This window comes from Clytia hemisphaerica, unplaced genomic scaffold (assembly GCF_902728285.1).
Source record: "Clytia hemisphaerica strain Z4C2 unplaced genomic scaffold, Clytia hemisphaerica genome assembly, whole genome shotgun sequence".
Taxonomy (NCBI): domain Eukaryota; kingdom Metazoa; phylum Cnidaria; class Hydrozoa; order Leptothecata; family Clytiidae; genus Clytia; species Clytia hemisphaerica.
Window position 1 is genome coordinate 445,625 of NW_027103674.1, and position 24,914 is coordinate 470,538.

Below are 24,914 nucleotides of genomic sequence, written 5' to 3' on the forward strand. Positions count from 1 at the left end.
AGGTATTGTGTATCGTTTTGTGATTTTGCTAGTCTGGAATTTTCAGGATTATTTTGAATATATAATTTATTCATCTGACTTTGAATATATTATGTATATATTATTTCATGACCTGCCACTTAAAATATCAGTTATTATTATTTAATATTATTTCTATTAGCATTTTACTCATACACAGTGCCATAGGAAGCATTTTTTTGGGGGGGGGGGGTTAAAGCTCAGTGACTCCTCTAGATGGTATAAAAACGCATCAAAATAGCCTAATAATTGCGATATAGGAAGAAAAAAATACAACTAAATTAGATTTTTCCAGGAAACCACTTTTGAAAATATTATTGGGGGGGGGTGCAACATTTATCAGAAGTTCTTGACTCCTCCTCAAGCCCCATACTATGAGGATTTCACATTTCGCATTATTGTTTTAGGAAGTTTACGAACAAAGTGGATTGAAACAATTCATATAATTGTCAAAATGATTTTATGCCCAATATAAAAATAGATACTAAATTAATGGGACAAGCTGGAGTTTTTACAAGCTCTCATTTGATTTGGTTGGTCGTTAAGATGTAATAAAAGAATCTTATTACTTTTTCTAAAGAACGCGTCATCTCTATCACTTTAAATGACCAATTAAAGTCTGTCCAGCTATAATTGGCAGTGGAAACAAGAATGCCTGTAACTTTTGATAGTCAAATATAACTATGGAAATTTTTTTTGCTTGTTTTAAAGAATCAAAAGCGCTATATTTGAATGTATTATTGGTTGAAAAATTCGTGATTTTTAGCGGTTAAATTTGTGATTGCAAAAATTGAGCTTTTTTTCTACTTATGCTATAACGTTCATTTTTACACCAGTTGTAGTCCAACCTTAGGTTAAGAAGTTGGAGATTTGATATTTCACAGAAAAGCGCTACCAAAGGGTATTTCGGGTCCCATATCTTCCGAAGGATTTTTCTGTTTGCCTTGAAATCTAATAAACTTCCTAACCTAAGGTTGAACTACCACTGGTGTAAAAATAAACGATATACCAAAAATACATTCAAATATAGCGCTTTTTGATTTTGATTCTCTGAAACAAGCAAAAAAAATCCCATAATTATATTTGACTATCATGGGTTAAAATTTTGAGCAAACTGTGATAAGGTCGAAAAAATAAGGTTACCTTTGATCCCGTGATCTCCACTGGTCGCCAGCAATAGCTTGTTTTCACTTTTAATTCTATTCAAATGCCTGTTTGCCTTTAATGAACACAATCCCTGGTAAACCTCGTCGGTGAACAGTATTGGTACCTTGTGAAAGATAAAAATTGAAATTTTTTAAATTTAAATTTGTTCTTCAAAATTCAAAATCTCAAAGTTTTAATCTAAATTCTAAATTTAACACTAGATAATATACAAGTCAAGATCTTAACCCTTTTTTAACGATTTCAAATTCAAAAAAATTGGCGAAGCCCTCCTGTCATGCATAAATCCATAGTTTCCTCCCCTTAAATTTAGGAGGTTTTGAAGATTTCGAAAATTGCCTTGGGGTTCCACAATTTCAGTACTGTTAAGGGGGGTTATGATTATAAACGAGAGCTCAAAAGATTTTATTGAACGATTTTAAAATTATAATCTTTTTGTTCAAAGCACCGCCTGTACCGCTACATTTTCCCTTCTAACACGACAATTTTTAATAAATCAGATGAGATGAAAAGTTAGTTCACAAATGTTTAATCGAAGAAGGACGTTTCAAAGGAAAGTGACTTTGATTGTTTTACTTTTATTTAAGTGTTTCACCCTTTTTTTGGGGAGGGGCTGGTTGATTATATAGGAGGTGGGGAGGTTGAACCCCACGGAAACTATGATATCTGTCATTGACACTTTCCGGGCTAAACTGCGATGAATATAGAAATATTCCAGTCTTACCATAGCTGGAGCATTTGATCCAGCTTTCTTTTTCCCTCTGACATAACAGAGTTGCAGCCGCTTTGCAAGGGCTATTTCGATCGGGTCGGTCAGCAGCTCTATTTCCTTGCTTTTCTTCCACCGGCCGTCAACGACACCAACCCAGTCGTCCAAGGTCAATTTAAGGACTTCAGCACCCCGCCGTGCATTGAAAGTCAAAGAACGAGCGAGGCAGTATCTGTTTAATTGCCTGTAGAGACTGGGGGTGCCCTCATCTCCATTCAGCTTCGATGTCAGCTCCTTGATTTTTTCGGAACAGAAAGATTTAAAAATGTCGATATCTTCCCTCGACGGAAGCTCTGATGGCAGCATTTGACTTTTACTTTCCTTGACAATTCTTGCATTCTCTTGGTAAGTTTTAAAATCAGCCTCATATAAGGATTGAAAGTTTGAAAAAGAGGTTGTTGGCTCTCCCCGTTTGATAGCCTCGCACTCTGCTACCACACTCAAACCTTTCAGCCGATATCCGCAATGGAGAAGGGTATTTGCCTGCTCAATTTCCCGGGGACCATCATAACCTGAAAGAAAAAGAAGATTGAGGTCTTTTCACTCTTTGATCTCTCATGATACCTTAACCCTATTCGTACTAGGCTTTTAAGGGCGGTTCAAAGCTAGGGATGGGCTATTTTTGTACCAAGTTGATCCTTTTCGGATGAAATTTGGTACACATCGTCCTTACTGTATAAATTAACACAAAATTGCTTGTCAAACCGCTTGTCAAAATGACATCATGCTCAAGGTGTGATTTTTAGGGTGTGAAATGTTTTTCATATTGATGCTATATAACAGTTAGCAAAAGTAACAAAATTTCGTTGGTATAGCATTTGTATTTCAGGAGCTATTACTAAAAGTTTGACCTTTGTACAAAAATAGCCCCCCCCCCCTAGTACGAATAGGGTTGAGTGGACTTGTTTCGCTTGGATTTAATTTCGCGAATCGACCTGTTCGAAAATTTTTGCGAGGATTTCATTTCGCGAATTCACCTGTTCTGTTTTCACCAGATTTCTTTCATTTTCCTAGGGTATTTGGGCAAAAAAACATGAATTCAAAATTAAATTGTAAGTGAAATTTATGTTTTATCAACATGTGCCATGAATTTGACTGGCTCTTTTTTTAAAGATAATTTCTAATAGACCTTTTCATAAATTACGTCACGACTGCCTAATTTTCATACAATAACCAAGGTGATAATGTCTCGCGAGACTCAAAATGACACATCTATCAATGAAGTCAAGTTTTGATAAGCTCCCTCGGTTACCATAGTGTTCAATTCAAAACGAGGCAGTCGTTGCTCGTAACGCAATTTATGAAAAGGTCTATTAGCTGTCAGTAAAATTTCAAATACTTTTAACTTTGATAGGTTTTGTGTGTTTTGTAAAGATAATAAGCTGGTTTAAAAAAGAATTTACAATTCCAGTCCTCGCGAAAATAAGTCCCGCAAAAATTAAATAATTTTTGAAATTAATTGCCTCGCGAAAATTAATCCCGTTAAGGTATTCATGGGTTTTGAATGCCAAAAAAGTCCAAATAAGTACTGCTGAAGAACGAAATTATCTGAAAAATCTTCAAAATACTTTTTGGACTTCAGAATCCGACATAATAGCAGTTTAAAAACAAAAAGATGCACTTTATTAACATTTTCAAATTGTCTTACTGGTCTGAAATGAATTTTTTGTTGCTTAAAAAAATATACTTGTTGAAGTTTAAAGATTACATAATAAAGTAATGAACGTTAGAATTCTGCACTCTCAGAAAATGATCTGCACTTTGAGGTTAAACTTTTCAAACCGTTTTTTTACTTAATGTCGGAAAAAATGTCTTAGTTGTATAAAACAAATCGTGAAATTAATTTTCCATTTGCCAGTAGAAAAGCTTTCAGTGTAAAGTCGCCCTACATGACTAAGTTTAATCACCAGTTAGGGAAAGTATTGTTTTCATCTTTATATGTATTGAAAAATATCACGCTTGCAATAAAAAAAAGTGAACGATGCGGAACGATGGCAAACATAATTGTCAACTTGGCAAAGCGAATCTCCTACCTTGGCAGAGTAATGAAATCTCGCTAAAAAGTTGAAAAACAACAAAGCTGCTGGTCTTGATGGAATACCACCAGAATTGTGGAAAACCGGTCGTTTTAACGATTATCTTCTGCGTTTCTGCAGCGACGTTTACCAACAAAACAAAATATCGGACTGGACGAAAGGTTGCATCCTACCTTTCCCCCAAAAAGGTGATTTATCTCTCCCTAACAACTATAGAGGAATCACGTTAACCTGCATTGCTTCAAAAATTTACAATTCCCTTCTTCGTGACAGAATCCTTCCAGAACTAGAGAAAGTGCTCCGACGAAATCAAAATGGCTTTAGACCTAATAGATCTACACAAGGACAGATTCTAACAGTCAGGAGGCTGCTAGAAGGAGTGAAAGCCAAAAACTTACAAGCTGACATCGTATTTGTAGACTTTTCCAAGGCATTCGACTCCCTTCATAGGGGTAAACTTGCTGAAATACTGAAAGTATATGGAATACCAGAAGTGACTGTCAATGCAATCATGATGCTTTACAAAGATACACAATCGTTGGTTCGCTCACTTGATGGAGACACAGAATTCTTTAGGATTGCTGCGGGAGTTCTTCAAGGTGATACATTGGCACCGCCTCTGTTCATCCTTGCACTACTCCTAAGGATGTCTCTTGACAACAACTCGAACCTTGGCTTCACCCTACATCCATCTGCTGGGAGAGGAAATCCAGCCAAACAAATAACAGACGCTGACTATGCCGACGATCTGGCGATCCTCTCGAGCACTTCCACTCATGATGAACGTCTCTTACACGCCCTTGAAAAGTACGCAGCCTCGATAGGGCTCTACGTCAACCTGAAGAAAACTGAAGCAATTAATTTTAATCAAGCTAACAAAATTATGATTAAGGCAGCAAACGGAAACCCGTTAAAGAACGTTGACAGTTTCGTATACATTGGAAGTGAGATTTCCTCCACGGAGAAAGATATCAAGATCAGAAACGCCAAAGCATGGTCTGCACTCAATAAGATGCAAGTTATATGGAAGTCAAATCTCTGCAAAGACCTAAAACGCAATTTCTTCAGAGCTGTTATAGAGTCTATCTTACTATATGGCTCAGCCGCATGGACGCTCACCAAAGCACACGAAAAGATGCTAGATGGGACGTACACACGGATGCTGCGTGCAGTTCTAAACATCTCATGGCAACAACACCCGACGAAAGAACATTAATCTGTGAAAGACGATTGCGTTTTGCAGGCCACTGTTTCCGAAGCAAAGATGAGCTGGTCAGCGAGCTGATTCTTTGGAACCCAAGACATGGTAGTCGTTCTGTTGGACGTCCAAAAATCACATATCTGGATGTTATCTCCCGCGACACTGGCTTGTTCCCAGAAAACCCCAAGACAGCTATGATGGATAGAGACGACTGGAAGGATCGAGTTTCATTGGCTACGCTATATATCATATCCCTAATTGAGTAGTTGAGTAAATGAAAATATTTTCTCCTAAAAGCTAAAGAATTGTTCATCTTCAGGAGATATCAAAGACGTACCAGTAATATCCAAAACAGCTTTGACGACGTCGTCATAATTTCTAGGTAATACTAAGGCCTCTGAGTGGAGGTTTGGCTGGTTTGTGATTTCCCTCAATTTCTTCAAGATTTTTGCCAAGATGTTGATTCCTAAAAGGTTAAAATAAATATTTTTTCTCTCCTGTCATGTATCGAATGTCTAAATTCAGCTTAACCCCTTCTTTACTATAGAGGTTTGCACATTTTGAGAAAAGAATCTCAAATATTCGCATGACCATTTCGCGCATGCTCCTAAACTCAATCTATCTTGTTCAAAAATTTGTCTTCTTTGGTAGCTGAACGATTTCGTGAATCCTCTTGGTTCCGGAAATCACCCACTGAACGGGTAACCCTAACAGGAAAAGCAAGTCCTTGACGAAAAAAGTGTCAAAAATGGCTATAAGCATAATCAGCAAATAGAATTTAGACAAATGAAGATGGATTTTTTTTGACTTTTGAATAACTCACCCCATCTTATGTCTTGATACCTTGCAACCTCTTTCGCGTTGGCCATCGAATTCAAATAAACAAGCAATAGCTGATCATTTCGAATGATGAGCTGCAGGTCCTTGTTTGAGTATGCCTTTCCGTAAACCTAAGTTAGAAATAAAGAAACATTACCATCCTCATTGTGAAGTTTCCAATATTTTTAACCTTCCCGCATTTAATGGGGGTTAAGCCCGGGGGGGGGGTACTACCCTTGTCGACCGACGGGGGTGCTCCGCTGAGGTTCGAAAAATGGACCCTACGTGGGACTCGAAATTTGCGAAAAAAGTGACCCTGAATGGGACTGAAATTCCAAAATTTTCTCAAATTTTCTACTTTTTCCCCAAATTTTCCAAAAATAGGCACCCTACGGGGGACTGATTTTTCTATTTTGGTGTTTTTGCGACCCTACCTGGGACTCGTGGAGGTCAAAAAAGGTACCCTGACCAGCGGAGCATCCCCGTAACCCATCTTGCCCTAGTACCCCCCCCCCCGGGGGGTTAAGGGAATATTTACATATCTGTGCAAAAATTAAATAACTGCACACAACATCAACTGAAATTTATACAAGGGAATACTACAAAGAGTGTTATACACCTTTCCCGAGTTTATTTTTTCCAACTTTTGAGCTAGTAAAACTACAACAACAACAACAAATCACTGCGTATTCTCTACATATAGATAACTACTTTCCATTTATTTTTATCATGAATAAAGAATCGTAGATCCTTTGTAACCTCAAAAAGGCAATTTTGCAGACCAAAAATGCTTGAATTTTCCTATCAAAACATTAAACCAGATAGGGAATAAAGAAAAACCTAAAATTTTTGTAAGTAAGGTTAAAAATATTGCTACATTATGAAAGTGTGAGATTAAAGCCACTTAATAATACACATACACCACACTAGACTCTTACCTTGTGAAACATATCAAGGAAGCGAAGGGAGTCGCATTCATTTGTGGCCCTCATCATTCTTGCGCACTTTAATGTTTCTTTTTTCTTTTCTTTGTTTTGATCACACCTTTTACTGTGTTGTATATAGGAACGTGCCGCGAACATCTTTAAGCAATGGGGACAAAATACAACGTCCTCGTCCTTGGTGTGGTGTCTGGCACAAATAAGATCACCATTCGTTTTGAGTGCAGCACAGTTGTATTCGTAATCACCTGTAAGCAAAGAATATCTGTATTTAAGCAAACAGAGGAATCACGAACCCAGTCATAACCCAGTATCATGGAAATATTTTATATGGTGTTAGGGAATGAGAAACTTCAGTTAAAAATCAATCGCTTGAAACATGGCAATATTAAAGCTCTATCGTGTAGAGTATTCAAATATCAGCGAGGTAAACCTCTCTTGTGCGAGTTTTTTTAATTCTAACGCCTATTTTACAGGTTAAAATACCCGCAGTTTTGACCTGTAAAAAGGGTGTGATTGCCAATCTCAAAATCAATGTTAACCCTTTCAACGCGCAGTCTTTTTTTAAACTTTTTCTTAATTTTTTCTTAAATTTCTTGGGTATGGTAATTTGTCCTGTTTTGGACGCACATATAGGCGTCCTTCGGAGTTAAAGTGACAATATTGACTTTTGTGAGATTTTGACCACGTTTTTTTTTACATAATTTCTTTAACGAGCCGACCAAAAATTACACTTTTTTGGATAGAGCTTAAAAAAAAATTCAAAAAAGAGACATGATGTACATCTTTTTCTTCGTAAATTTCATGCTTAGATAAAGTCGGACTATTACTGATGACTTGACCAGTAACTATCCGAAATAGCTGAACCTCAAAAAAAGTTCGGAATCAACTTTTTTTTGCAATTATTAAATGATTTCGTTCTAAACGCTTTTAAGCAATTTCCAAGTTTTTACTTTTAAAAATAAATTAGAAAGATTTTCAAGTTTTCAATTTTGCCTTCTCTCATGAGATTATGTCCCATAGCAGATTTTGTTTAGGAGTTCGCGTTTGAATGACGAGATAACTCGTCAGAATGTTCTTTGAGGGTTAGACAGTTAACGTCAAAGTTGCATTTTGACGTCATTTTCCGGTCAATTTACTTGAGTTATGTTGAGAAATCGGCTATATCCACCGAAAATTCCTCTACATCGAGAGCTTTCGATTGATGTAAGTGGTTTAGGGTTTTATTGACTTTGAATTCTCGTTAAATTTTTGGGCCCAAGTGGTTTTGCCAGGATTTAGCAGAAAAACCTCCTCGCGAAAAAGTCTTTAAATATATCATTCTTTGAAATGAACCAGCTTTGGTCGCAAAAATTACATGCTAGCTATAAAACATGTTGAAAATTAACGTTTTATCTACTATACTGTATATGTTCCTAAAAAATATTCCTACCTTCCGCAGTTAGCCTTTTGAAAATGGTCAATCTTTCCTTCGACCTGGGCTTCATTTTAGTTGCTTCTTTAACTTCTGTAATTTCCTTGTGTTGCCGCATAAAATGCCGATTCATTGGTGGTTGAATAACTTCCTTGCAAAATTTACAAAAATGTGGCAGATGACCATCGTTTGTTTTCTTGATTTCTAGAAAGAATCATTTAGAAGAATGATCAAGGTGATCAAGCTTTGCTGTTTGTTTTTCACCCTAAGGAAGGCTCTCTGAAAATCGTTGTTAAACAGTAGAATAAGAAATTAAAAATTAAAACAATTAGACATTTTGCTTCTGATCATGCTTTAAAAAGTTTGTTCATCCTTAGGTTTTCCTAAATGACATAAATGTGGGAAAATAATGGGCTTTACCAGAAAATATTGTGCAGGGGGGTTAATGATATTAGTTTGGAGATCCATACTCTGTTACAAAAATACCACTATCATGTAAGAAAATCACTTAAAAAGATAGTTCTGTTTAACGTCCATACTTTTGTTTATCAAATCATAACAACAATAAAAAATTAACCAATCAGAAACTGCGGACAAAATTGGCATCTTAAATAATCCCTGGCTACACTGTTTTTTACTTTATTCTCGTTTACTCCTTATAGTGCTAAGTACGCTAACTATGTACAAACAGAGGGGGCAGGTTTTCTAGCTAGGATGATATAAGCTTTTTCTGATACTTTACCCCAGACATTTTGCATTTTCGACCCCCGGACAGTAGTTTTACCCCTTGAAAAGCGTTAATATGTCCTCTCTCGGACACCCAAATTTACCCCTGGACATGGGTTGATTTTTTTCTACCCCCGGACACATATCCTCTAGCCCCCTGCACAATTTTTTTCTAGGAAAGCCCAATATATTAAAATTTCGCATACCAACAGGCTTCACTTCCTCGTATACTATCGAATCTGTATCATCATCATTATTGATAGCCTGTAAATATGAACCAAAATATTCTAAATTATCAAGCTTCTGTGATTTTCAGGCGTTTTCAGGTAGTGAAGGTACGGGGTACTTAGACAAAAAAGGTTAACCCTATTAATGTCAGGCTTTTTTTAATTTGACAGGCTCAGGGGTTTTTTTTAGCCCACCCTCGATAATTTATTATCTAGAAGAGGTATGATCATGAAACTTTGCACGAATGTTCCCTGTTACTATTAGAACTAATTTTGAAAAATAATTAACCCGATGACGTCATCCAAAAAGTGATAACGTCATCAAAAAGTTTACAGCTGCCACTGAACTGTGAGACAGTATATCCTACTAAAATGTCATTCAGGACAGAACCAATAAAGCTTTTTCAATTCTGTTTTGATTTTCTGAAAGCTATAAGGTCGGTCTTTCATATATTTGCCGGTTTTTGACTAAAAATAAAATCTGGCTCGTAAAACCTATGTTGAATATGAGTAAATTTTTCAAAACACGATGACGTCATAGATGATGACGTCATGAATTTTTTGAATTTTTTTTAACTGTTTCTAAAACTTGTTATTGATATTTAATAACTGTCAAAATTTGAAGTTAATTCAATGGCTCTATCAAAAGTTATGGCCATTTTAAGAAATTGAGATTTTAGTAGGGATTTTTGATCTCTTTTGATAATAAAGTCATAAATCCCGAACTAGAGAGTCTACAGATGTGAGAATTGGCACAGTTTTGGTTTATAAGATTTTATTAAAATCCAGAAAAATTCAGAGGGCCTCAGAAATTTTTCCATAAGTTATTAGATGAAAACGCTAGGGTGGTGTAAACCCCCCCCCCCACCTGACACGAATATGGTTAAACGGATGTGCTGCCGGTCAGGGTACCTTTTTCACTTCCATGAGTCCCAGGTAGGGTTGCAAAAACAAGAGAATTCAAAAATCAGTGCCTCGTGGGGTAGAATGTCCTGTACTTAAAAAAGTTCCCCGATTGCAGAATAGGAGCTACGTTATTCCATGAAAATTTCGCGGGCATTTTAATTTCGCGGTTTTTCTAACTCGACCACGAAACCGCGAATAAAGTAGCTTTTGAAGTTTAACTTTAGCGAAACAGTTACATATATTTTCCAAATACCTTTTTATTTTACTTACAGCACGTGCAGATTCAAGAATGCCATCTTCATCGCCAAAAACATCTTCATCTTCACTATCACTCTGAAATGTAAAATGACAGTTTAAGACTCGGAATCTTTACGCAAAATTAAAGTAGGGTTCATATTGGTTAAAGTTATCCATCTTGTACCTTCAAAAATGTCATAATTTTTCTGTCAAAAAGGTTTGAACTGGATACCGTTTTATTATTTCGATATAAGTTTATCTCAGGAAAATTAACTTACTGCAATTTTAGAAGAACCTTTGGCCTAAAATAAAAAGTAACATAAATTCAATAACAATCTTGGAAATTGGTCAACAGAAGTCGCTGCAGAGTCGCAGAAATTAGCACCGAGCTATTTTCCAAAATTATATTTTTGCTTTGTAGTGATCCCTGCTCCATAGGATACAAAAATGTGTTACATTGAAAATGTCTTTCTTTTCTGACTTAGAACTCTTTCAATTTCTTTTTCTGAATTCAAAGGAAAAATACAATGATTATATTACGTCATCAGGTTTGGCTTCACAATCACTTTCGTCGGATTCCTCATCAACCTATTCGAGAAATTCAATTTCAAATTTAAGGACATCATCATTCATTAACCTTTCCAGCCCGAATGACGACTAAAGTCATTTTGAAAAGGTCGTTTTACCGATACACAGTCTTTTAACTCCTGACCACTTGCGATTCAGAGAAAAAAAATCTTTTGTAGCTGAGAAAAAAAGCTTTCCAACGATACCAAAGTTGATACCTGAATTAGTTGTCCTGGTCGAGAAATGGCCTTTGAAAGAATAAATTTCCAGAAAAAAATGATGAACTTTTTGGCCTTTTTCAAAAAAGTTTGCGTGCTGGAAAGGTTAAGGCATAATTAACCTAATGTAATCTAATTACATGTTAATTGGATGATCTGTTTGATTTACTCAAAACAAAGAAGATTCTGAAGACGTTTTTATCTTTCATAAGCCTTTTAGAAATTTATACCAAAATATTGGAATGGATACTAAAAAGAGGGCACTCGAAGAAAATTGAAAAATCTTTCATCCAAATAAAGGTAAATTTTGGAACAAAGATAAGAGAAGCAAAAAATTAAAAAGATATGGCTGGTTATTATCAAAGTTGATTTGGATAGGACATATGTTATTAACGGAGCTGGAAACTTACTGGTACAAAATCTAAATCTTTTGGATCATCTTCTTCCTCTTCTTCTTCTTCTTCTTCTTCTTCTTCTTCTTCTTCTGAGCTTATATCTTCGTCATAGATCTAAAAGGTTTAGTGAAAAGGTGTGTGATCGATTTCTAAATGATGAAGCTGTACTTATACTTTTCCTTTCCGGTGCCTGTGCTCAAATTTGGAACACGTCGATTCAATTAGAGCACAAAAAAATGGAACATAGTTTATTTATAGAAATATTTTTTAGAAAACATTTTCCCTTGAGAAATTCACCCCCGGATAGATGCCCCGGAAATTTGCTATCTATGAAATTTGACCAACACTGAGATTCTGTATTATCTGTCTGGCTATCTCTGTATAATTTAATTATGACGTTTTATACACCCCCTTCTCACAGACCTGGTAGAATTTTTTCAGCCAGTGGGGATATAAATAACGGACTGAAACTCGATGGGGATTGATATTCCAGTATTTTTGGGATGACTGGGGATTTCAGTTCAGTGGGGATGGGAAAAAAAGGCCTAATTTTGATACCCTCGTTTTAGACGTTTTTTGACGATTTTCTGAAATCACAAAAAAAGTTTTTTCTTTATAGCTTCTTGAATATTGATCAAAATTTTATGTATGATACATCAAAATTTAAGTTAGCCTTTCCTCTTTACGATGCAAGATTTTTTTTTTAATTCCCAGTACTTTTCAAAAGAAATCATCTCAAAGAGGAAACTTTTTTGTGGATCACCCGGTACAATGAATTCTTTTTGTAATCGAGTTGTATAGCAAAGTCCAGAAAATTCGCAATGTTTCTACTTAACATAGAATAACACATATTGGAATAGAACGCGAGAATAGAATACTTCAATAGCTGTTAAAAATTCGCCTTGATTCTCCAAAGAACGGATTGAAAGAAAGATACATAACTTATAACCCTATTTACCCCAGGGGGTGTTTTCCACAACGCCGTTGGTTTTTGCCTTATAACTCAACGAAAAATTAATGAAACGTTACAAAACTTTCTGAGTTTTAGTAAAAATATAAAAGACGAAAGCCTACAAAATTTTAACATTATAGTCTTAGGGTTTTTATTCTGAAACAACATCATAAACCTAACTAAAATGAAATAAAATTGTGTAAATTTGAAATGCTAATAACTTTTGAAGGAGTAATGCTATTTACTTGAAATTTGTACAGTGATTGGCTTTTATTAAGGGCTTTCGAAGAAACCATCATTAAAATATTCCCGAATTAACGACGTCATTAATTATGACGTCATTAATAAGAAATATTAATTGCATTACTTTACTCATCTTCAGTATTAAATTATGACTTTTATCCCCGTTAAAAACCAGAGGATATGTGATAGATCATCGTTTTAGTTTTCAGAATCTGAAAACAGAATTAAGAAAGATTACTTTTTTCGCTCTGGAATGATTTTTTCGCAGAGTATACTTTTTTGCTTAATTAATCGAAAATGCGAAAGGTGACAAAATTATGATGACGTCAGCAATTTTCAGATGGCGTCATCAATAATTTTTTGTTCCACAATATTGCTATCATGATATATCTGTCAGGTTTCATGATCATAGCACCTCTAAATCAAAAAATATCGAAGCGTTGTAGAAAACACCTCCCTGGTTCTACACCAGCCAAAAAAGCTTGCGTTTAATCCAGAAAGAATGAAAGTTAGAAATTTAGCCTACAAAAAAGAAATGTTTTTATTTTCAAGACAAAAGTTGCTCTTTTAAAAAATTACCTTTGTATTTTGGGAGGCTTCTAGACCACTATCGTCTACAACATTCTAAATAAATTTAAAAGGTTAAATAGTTTCACGTCAGTAGTGGTGTGTTAGCAGGGGGAAGTGGGAAGACCGGTGGACATGCATGGTCCAGTGGTTAGTGGGTTCCTGATTCTGATCCTGATCCATGTTCCTGATCGAGGGCCCTACATATACATAGTGAGTAGTGAAGTCGCCTCTCACGTCACTAGCGAGGTTAAGTATAAAAGTCAACGCGACGAACGAGCTTTGACCCGAAATCTGCTGTAAACATGTGGACCTGCAATTTCTGAACAAAGTAGACATACCAAGGTTAGGAGGAGTAGTATCTAAGAGGAGTATTTAAGAGGAGTAGTATCGATACTTAACATTTCCTGAAGAAAATAACGAAACTCAAGTCTAAACTAAATCGTTCACCAAAAAAAATAACAAGCTACATGCTGAATGGACCTACCTGAAGATTGATATAATAAGACAATTGAAAAATGAGAACAATAGTATGAAAATGCAGAATAATACGTGAACAACTCGAGAAATTCATGGAATCCGGCGATTCTTGGCTGTTCTAGTGATTTTTAGAAAGTTCCTGTACCAAAATCAGTTTCATTGAAAATTGAACCATGCTTAATCGTGGACATTCTTATAAATGATGTTTTTGTTTGAAAAAAACAAAGACATGAAACGAAAAAATCCAATGAAAATCTGCAAAAACGAAAATTTCCGGCTTTTTTGGCCGGAAAAAACATTTTCTCAAAAATCGAACTCGGTCATGTTTTGAGCGAATACACATCATTCTGCAAAAAATCAGAGAAAAATAAGGATGAAAATTCGAGAAAATGTCAAAAAAACCGGTTTTTCCGGCATATTTCCGGCATTTTCGGCCGGAAAAAAATGTTTTTCGAAAATCGGGCCCCGTCACATTTTAGGTATTGTCATTTTGCATCAGTGTGCAAAATTTCATAAAAAAATATAAAGTACAGCTCGAGAAATTCAAGAAATACTGTCTTTCCGGCGAAAATAGGTTGTTCCGGCGATTTTTAGAAAGTTCCGGCTTCAAAAATCAATTTTATTGAAAATTGAAACATGCTTGATGGTGGGCATTGCTATTAATAATGTTTTTGAATGAAAAAAACAACCAATAATATGGAAAAAGTCCAATGAAAATCCAGAAAAACGGCGATTTCCGGCATATTTCCGGCATTTCCGGCCGGAAAAAATTTTTTCTCAAAAATCGGACTCGGCCAAGTTTTGGGCATTGCTAACACGCATCTTTGTGCAAAAAATCAGAAAAAACTGATGATGAAATCTTGAGAAAATGCCAAAAAACCGGGTTTTCCGGCATATTTCCGGCATTTTCGGCCGGAAATATGCCTCACATTTTGGCCATTGCCATTTTGCATCTTTGTGCAAAAAATCAGAAAAAAACTAATGAGCCAATCTCGAGAAAAGCTGGTAACAGACGAACGAACGAACGAACGAACGGACGAACAGACAGAGGTTAATTCATAGGACCTCCACCGGGGCACCCGGAGGTAGGTCCAAAAAGGGGGACACGCCCGATTAAATTTAATACCGAGTTTGAGAAGTTAAAAACGTCATTTTCTTCAGCAGCTACTTCTTCTTCTTCTGATTCCTAGGAAAAAAATTTATGATCTTAAATAACTATTGCAATATTACTGTTCTTTCTAGTTTCCTCGAGTGGTTCTTCGTGGAGCTGTCTTAAATCTCAAGAATCTTTCGTTATCATAATTGTTTATATCGTTTTGTGAGAATAATTTGAAATATATGAATGACATGAATGAATACCTTTTTAAGTACTTGGCGAATTTTGCAAGCAACCTCTGGGAGAAGCACCAAACTAATGCACTCATTTTTCTAAAAATATGTATATACAAAAAGTTTTTATAATCTTTCAAAATTATTCTTAGTTAATATTCTTTTAAACAGTTTGAATGAATTAGAATTAGGGTTTTTAAATTTAATTACTAAGGACCAACCCTTCCAATCGGGAAATAAAAAAAAATAAAAATAATAAGGTAGGGTGTGAAAATTATTTTAAAGTTAAAAAGGTTAAGCAAGCCCTGAGATGAACCCTGAGCGTAAACCCTGAGACCGAAAATGCGTGATCATTGATGGGATTTTCTGCAACCTTCGATTTTCGAGAACCTTCTAAGACATAAATCCTTTATAAAGACTTTTTCTTGCTTTTTGAAATTTTTACCATTTTTGGACCCTTAGATAGACGGCTAAAGAATTTAACTTTTAAGGTTCGTACAAACACAACACCCATCCTTGACTTGACATATCTATGATTTTACCGAAGAACTTTTTATAGTTAATTTTCTTTTTAGTTAGACATTTAAGGTTAAATGAGGTGTTTGTCTGTAGTAAAATAAATTCCTCAAAAAACCTTCTCAATTTTGGAAGTTTTTGTCTAGCCCCAGCCTATAACCCCCGGAAGTTGGGGCAAAAACTCAGACTAATCCTTTCAGAAAACGAAATCGAAAGCGATTGGTGATTTGTGTATATCTTGTGATTGCTAAATTACTAAAAAAAATAGTATACCTTTTTGGAATCGAAATTGATATCCATTTTCTCAATCAAACGGAAAATTTGACAGTATTGTTCCTCTTGCCATTGGTTCTGCTCAAAGCTGTTAATAGGATCTATTTGATCTAAGATGCAAAAATTGTCAATTTGTATAACTACTCCAGACCTTTTTCCACAACTGGTTCTGAAACAAAAAGTTTTCTTGGTTTCGCTTGGAAAGACGCATGACATCATCAAATAAAACTTCAGATCGGCATTTAGTAGAAAAATATAAGGCATGATTGTTCAATTTGCGCAATAAGATTTTTTTAATTCCCAAAAAATATATAGTGTTTCAAAATCATATGATCTGTACTGATCAGAAAGAGCACCTAATAAAGCTTTGGAAAGATGAAGCGGACAAAGGAAAAAAAGTACATAGGAATCAAAATTACACCTGGTAAGTTCGAGGAAGTCCACATGAGACTGTATCTAAACAAGATCTTTACCAAAGCATCTGTTTAGTTATATTGTATGAAATGGAAGAATGAATGAATGAATAGATTTACAAACCTTGTTTGCCTTCTTTGAATAGAGACATTCGATAACATGACACCTACAAAAATTAAAAGCATAATTAAAATTGAAACGTTTAAAAAATTCTCTCTGTCACAAATTCTATTCTTCTATGGTTTACGAATAGTTTACGAATAGTTTTTCAAAGTTGTACGGCTATATTAACCGAATCCTGAGGCTTGAATTTCAATAGAAAATTTAGAACAAGTTGTATTTTATATACTTTTCTGATTCGCCAGTTAGCGCTAAAATTTCTCTCGCTAAAATTAAAGTATCGTAATACTAATCTAAAAAGGCATAGGGGCACCATTCTAAATATTTGATCTCCCTAACATGGAAGGTACAATATTCATCAATCTAAGCCAAACGTTATAATAATATATGAAGTATAAGCCAAGGAATATAATTTGGAGTTGAACATTGTTGAATACCTTATCGGGGAAAACTTCGTCGGGGAAAAGTGACGAAATTTTGGACAAGTGACGAATATTTTCCCCGACGCGAAAATTTTCCCCGGCCTTAATGCGTTTACCAACTACCAGCAAGTGACGAATTTTTCCCCGACGAAAATTTTTCCCGACGAAGTTTTCCCCGATAAAGTAGTTATTTTTCAACATAGAAAAGCTTTTATCTTTTTTCATTTCAAACCATCTAATACAAAATCTTTGTAGAAGTGTTGAATCTTGCGGCAAAGAAATGGAAAGTGCCCATGTCGGCAAATCCCGACACCGGCAAAGAAATCGAAAATGCTCATGTCGGCATATGCCGACATCGGCAGTTAAAGGGTTTTAATGCAAATTAGTAACATTGTTATTTCCTTCGTAAAAGACCCGGGGGCATTAACCTTGACGACCGAACGGGACGTATTACTGGGGTTTGAAAAAGTGGGCTTTGTCAGATATAAATTAAAATTTAAAGGTAAGGTAAAACTCGGACCCTGAAAGACGAAAGTAGATCCTGTCTGATAGTGGAATTTAACATATACTGTTTTTGATATCCTAGTTTTTGCAACCCTGTCAGATATCTTTAGAGCCTATAAAATGGAACCCTGACCTGCGGAAAGTCCCGGGGAAAAGAACGCAAAAATACATTATTTTTCATGATATATTTTTTTCATGTTTTCATGTTATATTCCATTGTTTCTTAATATTGACCGAAATTTGACAAGAGTTCTGACAATACTCCAAAATCAAAAAAGGTTAGAAAATTGCTCTGACATGGTTGGTTGGTTTTTTGTCATCTTTGTCTCTGAAAAGGTCGATATTTGAAAAAGTTTTCGGCTTCGGCTCGCAGGATCCAAATATCAAGCTTTTCGAAGATTTCTCAAAAATGTTGATCTCACATGGTCTGATTTTCGATCACCACAAGGGCACGTCCCCGTCAGTCGTCCAGGTTAGTTGTCCCCTGGCTTTCTTTAACTCGTCAACTTTTCGGTTTCTACTGCGCATCAAAAATCAGCTGAAGAAGGTCTCGTTTTCAAAGAAGATGCACAATTTTTAAAGGACTTATAGGAATTGAATATTTGAAGATTAGAAAAAAATCATGAATACCTTCTGATTTAAAATCTCTTCCACAGTACCGATCAAATCTTGAACCATTTTGGTCAATTTGGCATCATCAATTTTCACTAAAGTCTAGAAAAAGTAAAACCACATATTAAACAAGCGATACTACCTGGTTATTTTAATGAACAAGGAATAATAGACATTCAAAATAACATACTGGACATTGAAAAAGAAAATTTAAGCCTTAAATTTATTATGATACTTATAATGGTATTTGGGCCAAAATTAGCCCTAAAAAATCGGGCTTCGTCAGATTCCAGGGTTTACCATTTTTCATATTTGTACCAAAATTCAGAAAAAAAACTAATGAGCTCATCTTGAAAAAATCTGGTAAATAACTAAAAACGGACGGACAAAGGTTAATTTGTAGGACCTCCATGAAGGTCCAAAAATTTCAATGAACTAAACGAAAAGGGCCAACAGTGTGTCAATTTAAAACAATATTTCTATTTTCTATTTTAAAAGAATCGTGGGTTAATATTTTACGTGGGTTCCCGGGGGGGGCACTTAGGCAAAAATAGGTACGGGGACGTGCCGCTGGTCAGGGTATCTTTTTCAGTGTTGCAGAATTACTGACAGGGTATCTAAAAATACAAAATCCTGATCTGACAGGGGTGCAATTTCATGATGTGTGTCTGACAGGGTCTATTTTTGCCGTTTTTGCATGTAGGGTTCTTTTGCAAATCGTTTTGACGCGGCGGTGAGCAGACCCCTGCGAGGGGCAAACAGCTTTTTGCAAATACTTATTGCACAGCCAACACAGGTGCTTTGCTGCTGTTATCTCGCACCACTCGCCTGCCATTGCACCTTCTTAAAGGGATCGAGGCTAATTTCAAAGATACCTCTATTGAACTATTTAGAATAAAATGTTCAGCTGAATAGTGGTACTAACAACATTGTTTCCAGATTTTGATTCAGATTTTTTATTTCAACTGTTATGTTTTGTTTCTTCCCATATCGTTGAGACATTCCGCTGTAGGCTTAGAACAGCTGTAGAACAGAACAATACTCTTGACTCTTCTGTATTAGTCTCATTGACATCCTCTCGTCCTCTTTGTAAAAGCGTCGTTTTAAAGCTTATACTTGCAAAATAGTCCCTTTCAAACCTAGACTTCATCAGTTCAGATTTTGAGAACCTTACCGTAGGATCACATAAGATTCCGATTCCTGCTATAACAACATTCCATTTGCCACTTGAATACAGATGATAGTTAGTTCCGACTAGTTGAAAACAATGAAACAAGTTGGCCGATTATAAAAATAATCAAAACATTACTTCTTTTTTGCGTTTTATGATTTGCCAGCTTGGATTAATTCACTTTTTTCTGCCGGTATGCCCGGGAAAACTAGCGGAATGATCCCGGAAAAGCGCCAGTAATGCTAGAGCGGGAATCGGAATCTTATGTGATCCTACGGTAATCTTGGAAACGGATATCTGAAATTTATCTACGTTCATTATTACGTTTTTTGAAACTTTAACGTTCTATTTGTTCTTGTACATCTATAATATAATATTGTATGACCTTTCTAGCTTTGAAACACATTTTGTGGAAGTAGAGAGTGATTATTTTGAATAATATTAAAGATATGTTTACTTTGTAATTTCATAACTCTTGTCGTCGATTCTTTTGGTCGGTTTTCCAGGTATTGAGGTTTAATGTTTATGCAATGTAGTTTTTTAGCCTGGAAATGTTGATATCACGTTATACTTTACGAAAAACGCGAAAAACGTGTATAAAGAGTAGGTTTTTAACATAGAATCTGACAGGGTAGGTTTTTCAAGGTAGAATCTGACAGGGCATAGGTTTTTCACAGTAGAATCTGACAGGGTAGGTTTTTCATCGAATTTTTCTTCTGACAGGGTCGATTTTTCATCAAATTTCATTTCTGACAGGATCGACTTTTGAAACTCCAGCGGCACGTCCCCGTCGGTCGTCAAGGTCAGTGCCCCCCCCGGGCGTGGGTTCGTCGGTGAAATAATTTTGAAGGGTTTTTCAACCCACGACCTTACGTATAAATATAGACTTGGTAATAACCAACTAAACCCACTATCCCACGATAAACCCACGAGCCGATGACACTTTTTACATATGATATTTGTGGGGTCTAGTAGATTCAATAACGAGAATGATACATGATTATCGGTTTCCTGAGTGAAAAAAATAGTTAATTGAAGTGTCGTCCAGGGTTTCACCCCACCCCTGCAAAAGAGGGGTGACCTCTTTTAGCCTAGCCCCGACTGAAAATCTCATTAAAAATCGCTTTTTGGTCTACTCGATGGCTAGCTCTCCTCTCAATTAAAGTCAATGAAACGAGCGTAAAAATTTATGTTATGACTCGATAAAGTTTTCAAATGAAATAATCAGAAATATCAGAAAAAAAGAAAAGAGAATTAAATTCAGAAACACAGAATCCCCCTCCCCTTTTTGAAATTTTCAAAAACCTGCAGAAAGTGGGAGGATGACACTATAGCCGCCCACAAAAACAGTTTATATCTATTTTCCTAATTACCTCATCTATTCCAATAACCGTTGAATTGAAATTGTGGTGTTCACCTGAATAAAGAGTAAAAAATAAAGAAAATCTGATATCAAAGTAGCTTAATTAAATTTAGAGTGAAAAACAAGGCACAAAACAAAGAAAATCTGTTATACCTAAAGTGTACTAATTACCGCGCATAAGCCCGAAAATGCGCCAAATTTAGTACCAAAACTAATACAACATTTTGCAAAATCCTTCCAAAATATTTTGAAAAAGTCCTTTCAGGTTAAAAATGCTCCATGCGCGAAAATAACTGCAAACTAACTTTGCTCGTGAGCGAAATTCAATATGCGCGAAAAATATTTCCTTCGTACACTAAGATCAATACGTGCAAATTTTCGCATCCTTTATTTAAGGTGTAAGACAGAATCAATTATCAAACTCACTTTCATCATCAGCATCGCCGTCATCGCAGTCACCATGGTCATCATGGGTCAAGCCCTATAAAATAATAGTTTCTTTAGGTTTTAAAGCTTTTGTAGGTTTCTGAATTTGTGAAAGGGTAGATTAATACGGTCATATCTATATGACCCACTGAGATCTGCCCCACTGGTCACCCCAGTGGAAATATTGATTAAAACAGGTCCATTTTTCACCCCAGTGGACAAAATGCTCACCCCAGTGGACAATTGGATATTCTCTCTCACCCCAGAGGTAAAACAAAAAAAATACAAAGAGCCACCCCACTGAAAATGTGACAAAAAAGCAATAGAAATTTACGACCCCACTAGAAAAACATTTCCATTTGACCCACCCCAGTAGGATTAAAAGTTATGAGTTTCACCCCATTTAGTATCTAGTACCCACTGGGGCACAGAGACAGGGGTGTATCATACTGTACTTATTGTATGAAAATTTCCGGCATTAAAATTTCGCGATCATTTTAATTTCGCCGTTTTTTTGCCCAAAATTGCATTTCGCGTCATTTTAATTTCACGGTTCAAGCCAAAATGTGAATTTCACGGCATTTTAATTTTTGGTTCGAGAGAGTTTTTACTTGATTTTTGTATTTTTTGCAAATACTCTATTTTTAGGGTTTTTTTTCGGTTGACCCAAAAAATCAAATTTCAATGCATTTTAATTTCGCGGTCAAGCTCCAAAATCTTTTTTCACGACATTTTAATTTCGCGATTTTCCGAACTCGACCGCGAAATTTTCATGCAATAAGCTATATCTCAATAAAAAATATCACATTTACCTTACAACCTTGACAGTCATCAATTTGACGGGGGTTCCAACTTGCATCCTAGATTAAAGAAACCAATATTAACGTATAAAATAACCGTACATTCTGGCGGGTTTGGCAAAACTGAAACGACTTCACTTATTTTTGAAAAAAAAAGCGAAGCAAAGTAGCTTACATCTTCCCTCCATGTCATTCTTTCTTCACGGTCATCATAGTTATACCTAAAAATCAAGAAAATTTCATCATTACAGCTCCAAAGTTGAAATGATTGTCATTGAAATAAGTACATTATCGACGGGGAATTCGTCGTCTAAAAGTGACAAAATTTCTCGCTAGTGACGAAATTTTCAGCCGACGAATATTTTTAATGTATGAATGAATTTTCTGCTGAAAACATACTTATAAGATAAGATAAGGTAATAGTTTTTCCTTTTAATAACTTTTAATAAGTTTTAGCTTTTTTCGCCCGTGTGAGAAAATTATCACCCCAGTGGAAAATCTGAGTCTTCTTCTCAACCCAGTTGTAAAATTAAAAATCTTAAAGATTCATCCCACCGAAAATGATTTGAAAAACATAACCGTTTGGCCCACCCCAGTGGGTTTGAAGATCTTTAAGTTCGCCCCGCTGACTATTTGATGCCCGTAGGTAGAGAGGCAGGGGTGTGCTTTGACCATTCTTATACTTTTCTAAGCTATATGTTATTGATTTTGCAAAACTTGGTAAAACTTTAAAACAGCTTTTTACTTCAATGTTTTTGCTATTCTAAAAGAAATTATGGGGAATTAGCGTATTAATATGGTCCATTCATTTTCATTTAGGTACAGGGATTTTGAACATGTAGATTGCTAATTCCCACAACAATTTTAAATAAAACATATTCAATTATGACAAATTTCTTTCCAAAGAGATCCGGGGGTTATGTTGAATGGACTGAATAAGAAATTACACATGATGTTATAATGGAAAGTGCACATTCTACCCCTGGACAAAAAAGTAGAAAATAGTTTTTGCATCTTATTTTATAACCGTTGCCTGCACGCATTAAATAAATATATCATTTTTTAACGATTACCCAAATGAAAGTGAACGGGCGATAATAATCCTCGAAGTTGTTTTCCGTACAATATTTTTTAAATTCTAAAAATTAAATGAGGAGCAAATCAAATTTAAAGATTTTTCTTTAAATTTTAGCCAAGAAGAGGATAAAGAAGCTAAAAATTACAATATTTAAAAAGTAAAGGTCTACAAAAAGAAAACATTTTCAGATCAATTTTGAAAAGGGTTTCAAAATCTATGGAGAGTGATATTCTAACATCAAAATAGACGAACGCAAAACTGTCAGTTATATTGAAACCTTATGGATCCGTCTTGTGCTTGGAAATGACTAGTGTCACCCTTTATGTTAAACTTTAGCTGCTTGGCGTGTCTTAGAAATCATTTACTTAAAGCATCATCATTTGTATCAGGATCGGTCTCACTAACAGGAGAACGTTTTAGCCAGTGCAATGAAATTGAAGAAAAACCATTCTGTTGCCGGGGGGGGGGGGGTCACTCGATTTAAAAACGACAGGGCCAAAAATTGGACATTCAAATTCCGACACTTGCAGTGCAGTGTAAAATTTGCTTATTATTCCAGTGGGGCGGGGGTCCTAACCGGATCTGTCACACAAGGGTGTGTTTATTAAAAATGGAATACGAATCTCACATACCTAAGCTCTGTGCCTTGTGGAATTTTCTTATTGAGTGATTTTATTGCCAAGAAGATTTTGTGTTCGTGTTCGTATTTCTCAATTTTACAATTGCAAAAACTTGGTGGTGAATCATTGATATACCTAAAATGAAATTTCATTAAGAAATATCATAAGCCAGTAAACACAATGAACACAAACTATAGCAACTGGGTAAAATGTGAAGACATTAGAGCCTGCGGGGTTTGGTGGTCAATAGTTAAAAAATATATCCTCTTAAAATAAACAGAAACAATAGAAAACGATTCAGAAATAAATACCTTGCAGCTTGCTTTGAATGGGTTGCATCGATACTAAACGAAATAAAGAGCAAGATTTTGTGATTGTGAAATTTTTTAGAATGTGAATGAAATGAACAAAAATAACATGATATCCTCCCTATTTGCCATTGACGAAAATTTAAGGGTGAATAGAAACATTCAAATCATTATGAATTACTGAATAGCGCTCTGAAAATTACTCTGATACCAATAAACTTTTACCTTTTAACGACGCTGATATTATGTTAACCTTATGTATTTCCTCTGTTTAGAGCCACCGGCTAATAAGTACTGTCCTCTAATAAAGAGCACTGCACCTCTGAAACCCTTTTGAAAACATTTCAGAATAAGACATTGAAAAAGCTCCATTCTATCTGGTCGATGAAAATCACAAGAACAACGAAAAAACACGCGTTACCTAAACTATAGAAAACGCTTTTTGGGGGAAAATACGCTTATTCGAGGAAATTTCTTAGTTCCAAATTGATTGTGTATCAGAACCTGTGACCTGGACCTGCGTTTCGTACTAGCCGGGAATTTATTAAAATTAAAAAAATCGTCCTTGCCGCCAAATTTCAATCACCGTAGTGTGTATCCCCCACGTCGTAGTATTGATTTCGAATCTCATATTCAATTAGACTTTTGGTAGAACAAATATCTCATTGGAAGGATTGCGCTCCTTTGTAACAATAAGTGTATTTTCTCGTAAGTGGTTCGTCAAAATTAGTCCCCCTCCCCCCGAAGTAAAATTGCAATTTTTGAAGTTGATTTCACTTTTTCAATTCTTTTCAATCTAGTGTATTTCATAAAACTAATGAAATATATAATATCAATCAGTCAGAGTCAATAGTAATCAATTTTTCTCCGTGGAATATGTACGTGAAGAGGAAAATGAAATAGACTTTAGCCGAAACGCTTTCGCTGAAGTTAAAGACTGATAATTTTACATCTTGTAAATAGTAAAAAGAACTTTTAACAGCTTTTAACATCTTTAATATTCTATGACTTTTTTCAATTTGCCAAAATTAGTTCTCGCCAAAATAACTCTTTTTGGTCATTCGTCAAAATAAGTTCT

The 24,914-nt window shown here is 35.4% G+C and overlaps 2 long non-coding RNA genes across 2 annotated transcripts; both read right to left on the reverse strand.

Moving 5' to 3' along the window:
• Nucleotides 1-1,201: 1,201 nt before the first annotated feature.
• LOC136803579 (uncharacterized) lies at nt 1,202-18,149 on the reverse strand. The gene is made up of 3 exons (XR_010846157.1): nt 18,089-18,149; nt 16,536-16,578; nt 1,202-1,288 (listed from the first exon to the last, which is right to left on the reverse strand). It is a non-coding gene; the product is annotated as an uncharacterized lncRNA (long non-coding RNA).
• Nucleotides 18,150-21,026: 2,877 nt separating this feature from the next.
• Nucleotides 21,027-23,572, reverse strand: LOC136803580 (uncharacterized). The gene is made up of 4 exons (XR_010846158.1): nt 23,541-23,572; nt 22,006-22,051; nt 21,843-21,890; nt 21,027-21,085 (listed from the first exon to the last, which is right to left on the reverse strand). It is a non-coding gene; the product is annotated as an uncharacterized lncRNA (long non-coding RNA).
• Nucleotides 23,573-24,914: the final 1,342 nt, after the last annotated feature.